This window comes from Hemitrygon akajei, unplaced genomic scaffold (genome assembly GCF_048418815.1).
Source record: "Hemitrygon akajei unplaced genomic scaffold, sHemAka1.3 Scf000074, whole genome shotgun sequence".
Classification (NCBI taxonomy): Eukaryota; Metazoa; Chordata; class Chondrichthyes; order Myliobatiformes; family Dasyatidae; genus Hemitrygon; species Hemitrygon akajei.
Window position 1 is genome coordinate 3,874,860 of NW_027331960.1, and position 7,387 is coordinate 3,882,246.

Consider the following 7,387-nt stretch of genomic DNA (forward strand, 5'->3'; position numbering starts at 1 on the left):
CCAGATGGGGAGATCAGGGCGTGCGAAAGAGACAGGGCATGCTAGGTAATCCTGGGGTTCAGAAAGAGCTCGTGGCAAGGCAGGAGGGCAGCCTGGGTGGCTGCATCACTCCTGGGCAGGGCCGCCTCCCGGGCGGGAACACGGTGTCCGGGGCAAGACGCAGGACACCTGGGCAGGTAATGGGCACAACCCATCAGAGGTGAGGGGTAGGAAGGGGACAGAGTCCCCTTGCCGGGCAACGGCAGACCGGCCTGCTACCCGACGGAGGCAAGGGATCGGAAGGGAACTTGGTCCGGGGTGACTCCAAGGCTGACTCACAGAACCTGAGGATGAGACCGTGGGAACTCCAAGCCGGGACGACCGGAACGAACAGGGCCGATCGGACGAAACACCTCGGAACATGGCAAACCAGCTTGTACAAGACAAAGCAGGTTTAGAGCAGGGAAACCCACCCACCCAACCAGACTCGGTACCAGAGTCCCTGCCAGCTGATAGGCAACAGGTGCGCCTCCTTAAGCCAAGATGATCTTATTTGGCTTAAGGGTGACAGGAGGGGTGGCTGCAAGACCCGGAGTCTGGTATCCGCGGACCGGATCATGACCTGGAATGCATACTCCGGACCGGACCAAAACAAATCTTGGTTTTCACAAGTTACTGTGGCCTTGATTCAGAAAACGAAAAGAAAGTACGTCACAGTTATAGCCAGGTAAGCGATTATGGAGTATAGGAATTGAAAGATAACACTTGAGGAAGGATTCAGGAGGGCTAAACGCAGGCATAACTAGCAGACAAGGTGAATCTTCAGCAATTATACAGATATTTTAAAAACAATGGGATTGCCAAGGGCCAAAATTGCCACACTGGAAGATTAGAATCCATGTGTGCAGCCAAAACAGATGGGGGAGATCTTAAGAACCTATTATGCATTTGTTTTTCCTGAAGTTGTGTACACGGATTCTATGGAAGCGAGGCAAAGCGGCAGAAACATCATGGGTTCTGTACAGATTACAGATGAAGAGGGTTTTTCCAACTTGAGGCATCCTAGGGTGGATAAATACCCAGGACCTAACAATGTGCTCCTTCGGATGCCACAGGCAGCCATCTCAGATATTGCTTGGGCCCGAGCAGAAACATTTAAAACATCCTTTGCAATTGGAGAGATACCAGAGGAGGAGAGGACAACCAATTTTTAAGACTATTTTTAAGACTTTAAACATAAACCACAAAATTCTAGGCCGCAATTTCTGACATCAACTGAGGAAACGTTACTGGAAAGTATTCCAAGGGACCTGATGTAGGAGTATTTGGATATCAGTTGACTAAATAATTACGGTCGGCATGGCGTCGTGCCTGGTAGGTTATTCCTAACCAAATTATCGAGTTTTTTGAGGAACTTACCAGGAAAATGTATGAAGGTAAGGCATTGTGGGAGACACCGGATAGTGGCAGTAGATAGCTGCCTCTCAGATTGTGACCTGGGCGTATTGATGTGTTATAGACTGTGCTGTGTTTGTTGTTGTTTTATTTCATCCATATCAACGCAGCTGATGATAATGTGGTTAACTGGGTCAGCAAAATGCCAATGACACCAAGTCTGGGATTGTAGTGGACAGCGAGGAAGACTATCTTGGCTCCAGTGGGATATACAACAGCTGGCAAAATGCTCTAAAATATGGCAGGTGGAAATTAATGCAGACAAGTGTGAGGCGATACACTATGGCAGGACTAAACACAGTAAGCCTTACACGGTGAACGTCAGGACACTGAAGAGTGTGGTAGAACAAAGCGATCTGCAATACGGTCCATAAATCGTTGAATGTGTCGCCATGTGTAGATAGGGTCCTAGAGAAACCGTTCAGCACATTGGCCTTTATTAATCAATGTATTGAGTACAGGAGATGAGATTTTGTGTTGAAGATGTTCCAGACGTTAGTGAAGCCCAATTCAGACTATTGTCTGCAGTTGTGGTCACCGACATACAGGAGAGTTGTAAATAAGATTGAAAGAGCACAGTGAACACTTACGAAGATATTGCTGCGTCCAGAACATTTGCACTTTAAGGAAATATTGAAAGGGTTTTGTCAGTATTTCTTAGAAGACAGAAGATTGAGAGTGGTTTTGAAAGATGTTTACAATATTACGAGTGGTGTCAATTGGGTAAATGCAAGCAGGCTCTTTCCACTGGTGTTGCGTGGGACAATGACCAGTGTCCTGGGTTGAGTGTGAAAAGCTGAAAAGTTTAAAAGGAACATGAGGGGAAACCACTTCACCGAGTGGATCGTGAGAGCATGGAATAAGCTCCCAGCTCAAGCGAGGCATGCGAACTCGATGTGAACGTTTAAGAAAAGTTTGGATCGTTATATGACGATGAGGTTATGTAAGTCTTTGGTCTCGGTGAAGGTCGATTGGAGAAGCAGTTTGAATGGTCATTGCATGGATTAGATGTGCTGAAGGGCTTGTGCTGTACTTCTCTATTTCTCCGTGAGATTGTACGGACAAGGTTTGTCACCCCGAGTGCGCTGAATGCTTCGAGTGTGCGATCTACGTTGATAGACCATAAGGCGATAAAGTATATCAGCAGAAGTAGGCCATTAGGCCCATCGATACTGCTCCGCCATTCAAACATGGGGTGATCCAATTCTCCCAGTCATCCTCACTGCCCGGCTTTCAACCTATACCCTTGAAAGCGCTGCCGAATCAAGAACCTATCTATCTCTGCCTTAAATTCACCCAATGACTTTGCCTCCAGAGCCGCTCGTGGCAACAAATTCCAAAGATTTACCACCTTCTGCTTAAAGTAATTTATCCTCATGTCAGTTTTAAAAGGACTTTCTTCAATTTTGAAGCCGTGCCAAATTGTTCTGGAGTCCTCTACCATGGAAATAACTTTACCATATCTAATCTGTCCAGGCCTTTTAACATTCTAAATGTTTCTAGGAGATCCCCCTTCATTCTTCTGAACTCCAGGGAATACAGCTCATGAGCTGCCAGACCTTCATCATAAGGTAACCCTTTCATCCCTTTGATGCTGGTGGAAACAGATACATTAGAGATTTTTCCATGGCGTTTATACAGGCACCTGAAGGAAAATGTTAGGGTACGGTCAATGTGAAGAGAGAGGGACTTAGTTTAGTCAGCCAGATGATTACAAATTTAATTGACCTGACACAGTACTGTGTCAGGCCGGTCCCTCTACTTCTCTATGTTCCTGTTCTATGTTTGATTTGTCACAGCTACCTTGTTCCAGACAGTGAATCCGTCGTTATCATTTGCGCCCAACACATTCTGAGGATGTGCTTCGGCAGTTCACATGGATCATCACGCTTCGGGTGCCAACATATCTTCCCACAAATGACTATCCATGACCAATACGTCCTTGTAATATGGGAGGATACCAGAGTACCCAGAGGAAACCCACGCGATCACGGGGAGAACGGAGAATTCTTTACAGCCGAGAATGATGATGTGGACGGTGGGGAATTGAACCCATTTGCGAGTGCTATAAAACTCTACGTTGGGTGTTACAATACGCTGCCGCTTTGCCAGGGTACCTTCAGTCCACGAAGGGTCTATTGATACATGTGCGGAGTGCCGAGTGTACCTGTTCAGAGGTACTTGTGCCACTTTAAGTCCTTACGCTGCTCAGTGCCATGACATTCTATCCGTCGCTGTGCTCACTTCGTTCTTCCTCGTCGTGTGCCATCCTTGCTCCTCAATCACGAAACGCACATCACCGAACCCCTCTTACAACTCCGCATAGTAAGAACTCCATTCTCTCTCAACAGTTCCGCCATTACAATGACTCGGTCTGGGTTGGAATACACGGCAGCTACGCCCACAATCTTAGAACTGATATCGCACCGCTGTACCGATATCTCGCTGGGCAAAACATGGAAGGTAGGAAAACGGCCAATATTGATGACATCAGAAACAATCTGTCGACTGTCAACTGGGGCAGACTGTTCCAGACACATATGTATTTGATAAGTTGGAGTATTAGAACATTGTCGTCGAGAGAGTGCAATGCTTTTATGTAAAAGTTTAAGATGATAAGTGTAGAAAACCGTCATTTTCTGGAGATGTGGAGGCGCTTGGTAAGAAAAAGTGGAGATGAGTATCACGTATAAGCAGATAGCAACAACATATCTATTTGTGGAGTAACCTTAATGCAATGGAATAGGTTTTTTTTAGAGAATCAGGAGCGACAATGGAGTACATGAGATTTCCCCAACAGACAAGGGGAGGGAATGATTGGGATGATTGGGGATACTAATACTGTATGGAGACATGTGGAGATAAAAGAAGTGGTGAAATCATAAATGATTTTTCTTTTTCATCTGTATTTAGTCAGTAGACCACTACAGAGTCTATAGCACAGAGGCAAAGTGACAACATCTTCACAGAGAAGGACGTGTTTGTTGTCCTGTCGCAACTTAGGGATGCAAGTGGAAAAGTGGTAATGTTATTGCTGTAATTAGTTGAAGGTATTCTAAACAAATGATACATAAGTATTTGTTTTGACATGGATGAAGTTTAATCAGCTTAGTTTCCTGCCTCTAAGTTATCGAGGCCGTTACCCCTAAAGTTGATGAAAGCAAGGCTATGAACATTGTATACATGGATTTCAGTATTCCATTTGAGAAGATCGCGTGGGCGTTTTGTCAAGAAGTTTCGATGCATTCAAGATTAGTTAGTAATTTGAATTAGACACTGGCTTTGCGGAGTAGCGAAGTACATTGTTGCCTCTCTGGCTGGAGACCTGTGACTTGTAGAGAGCCGTAGGGATTGATGCCGTGTCCGTTGTTATTTGCCATCTATCTCAATGATCAGAATGATAATGTGGTTAACTCGATTAGTAAAATTCAGGGACCACAGCAAGAACAGGAATGTAGTAGACAGTGAGGAATACTGTCATGGCCTGCAGCGGAATTTGGGCGAGCTGGAAATTGTGCTTAAAACGGCAGATGGAATTTAATTCAGTCAAGTGCGAGGTTTTTCACTTCGGTCGGACAAATAACGGTAGATCTTAAACAGTGAAAGACAGGGCGCTGAGGAGTGCGGCAGACCAAAGGGATCTGGGAATACAGGTCCATAATTGATTGAGAGTAGCATCACAGGTTGATCGGGTCGTAATGCAAGATTTTTGTACATTGGTCTTAATAAATAATAGAATTGAGTAAAGGAAATGGGAAGTTAAGTTGTCTGAAGTGAGATTTAAACAAGATTGAAAGAGGGCAGAAGAAATTTTAAGGGGCATTCGTGGTCTTGAGGACCTTAGCTATGAGAGACAATTGTATTGGCTCGGACTTTAGTTCCTGGAATACAGAATATTTAGAGGAAATGTCATAGAAGTTTAAAAATTATGATGGGCATAGATAGGTTGAACCATTCAGGCGTTTTCCACTGAGGCTAGGTGTGAATACAAGCAGAGGGTAAGGGTGAAAGGTGAAAAGTTTAATGGGATCCGTCTTTACTCAAAGGTTATGGCAATGTTTAAAGACCTGGCAGCAGAAGTGGTGCATGCGAGCTTGTCTTCAAAGTTTAAGTAAAGTTCGGACACTTACATAGATGGGAGGGGTATGAAGGGTTAGTGTCCCGGTGCTGGTCGATGGAAGCAGGCAGTTTAACTCGTTCAACACGGAGCAGATAGGCCGAATGCCTGTTTCTGTTCTGTTCTCTTCAATGATCCGCTGACTCCACGACTTGAAATGAACTGGATGAGGCAGTGTAGGTTGGGATATTAAGCTCACAGATGACAAGAAGCTTTGCTGACTTGGAGATAATGTAGAGAATTGCTGTCAGCTGCAGCAGACAGTGACAGGATGTGGCAGTGGGCTGAGAAATGGCAAGTGTTGTTAAAGGCCGACAAGTGTGAAGTTAGATTGTAGAAGGAAATCTGGGATCCACACCATAGATCCATCTAACCTGCAGCAGAAATTGACATGGTTATTGAGAAGGCGTGTGGTGTGTTGCCCGGGGTGGTGTCAGAGGTAGGCACAATAGATCACTTAGGAAACTCCTTGATAAGCATATGGAGTTCTGTGTGGGAGTGAAGATTCTGATTGATCTTAAAATAGGCTACAATGACGTCATAACATCGCGGAAAGTAGGGTTCTATTTTGAAACTAATGCTTAAGTACATTAGTGTTTCCAAAGAACTGTATGAAGTATTATAACATTCTACAAAACCCTTAGAGATGTGGATCCCATACACTGGACAAGTTCTCGTTTCATTGACCGGTTTTCGAGTGCTTGCAATCTACATTTTGCTTCCCGAAGAGCTCAGAGACAATCCCCCAACAGCAACCGAAACACGAGTGAGTACCAGCTGAAAGCTGTCAATACGTTATATTATGTCTGACCCCCCACCCCCCCAATCTCTAGAGAGGCAGCTGTTCAGGAAGGAGCCCTGTGGAATAGTCTGTTGGTTACTTCTTTATCAGCTGCTGAAATCAGACACAAGTACTTGACCAGGAGGATGAACTGGAGTTGGTTCAGGTGTTTGAGATTAAGTCCCAGAGATCTGTCAGCACCGAATAATGTCAATGTTTTCCAGGAGGGTGTTGGAATTCGGCACCTCAAGATGCTTTTGCTGTCCAATATGAAGGAAGAGTTTGGGGTTACTTAAATGCACACGGTGCAAAAGGACGAACATAGCATGATTATCTTAATGGGAAATCATGCCTGACAAATAGATAGAGATAGATAGATAGATAGATAGATAGATAGATAGATACTTTATTCATCCCCATGGGGAAATTCAACATTTTTTCCAATGTCCCATACACTTGTTGTAGCAAAAACTAATTACATACATACTTAACTCAGTAATAATATGATATGCATCTAAATCACTAACTCAAAAAGCATTAATAATAGCTTTAAAAAAAAAGTTCTTAAGTCCTGGCAGTTGAATTGAAAAGCCTAATGGCATTGGGGAGTATTGACCTCTTCATCCTGTCTGAGGAGCATTGCATCGATAATAACCTGTCGCTGAAACTGCTTCTCTGTCTCTGGATGGTGCTATGTAGAGGATGTTCAGGGTTTTCCATAATTGACCGTAGCCTACTCAGCGCCCTTCGCTCAGCTACCGATGTTAAACTCTCCAGTACTTTGCCCACGACAGAGCCCGTCTTCCTTACCAGCTTATTAAGACGTGAGGCGTCCTTCTTCTTAATGCTTCCTCCCCAACACGCCACCATAAAGAAGAGGGCGCTCTCAACAACTGACCTATAGAACATCTTCAGCATCTCACTGCAGACATTGAATGACGCCAACCTTCTAAGGAAGTACAGTCGACTCTGTGCCTTCCTGCACAATGCATCTGTGTTGGCAGTCCAGTCTAGCTTCTCGTCTAACTGTACTCCCAGATACTTGTAGGTCTTAA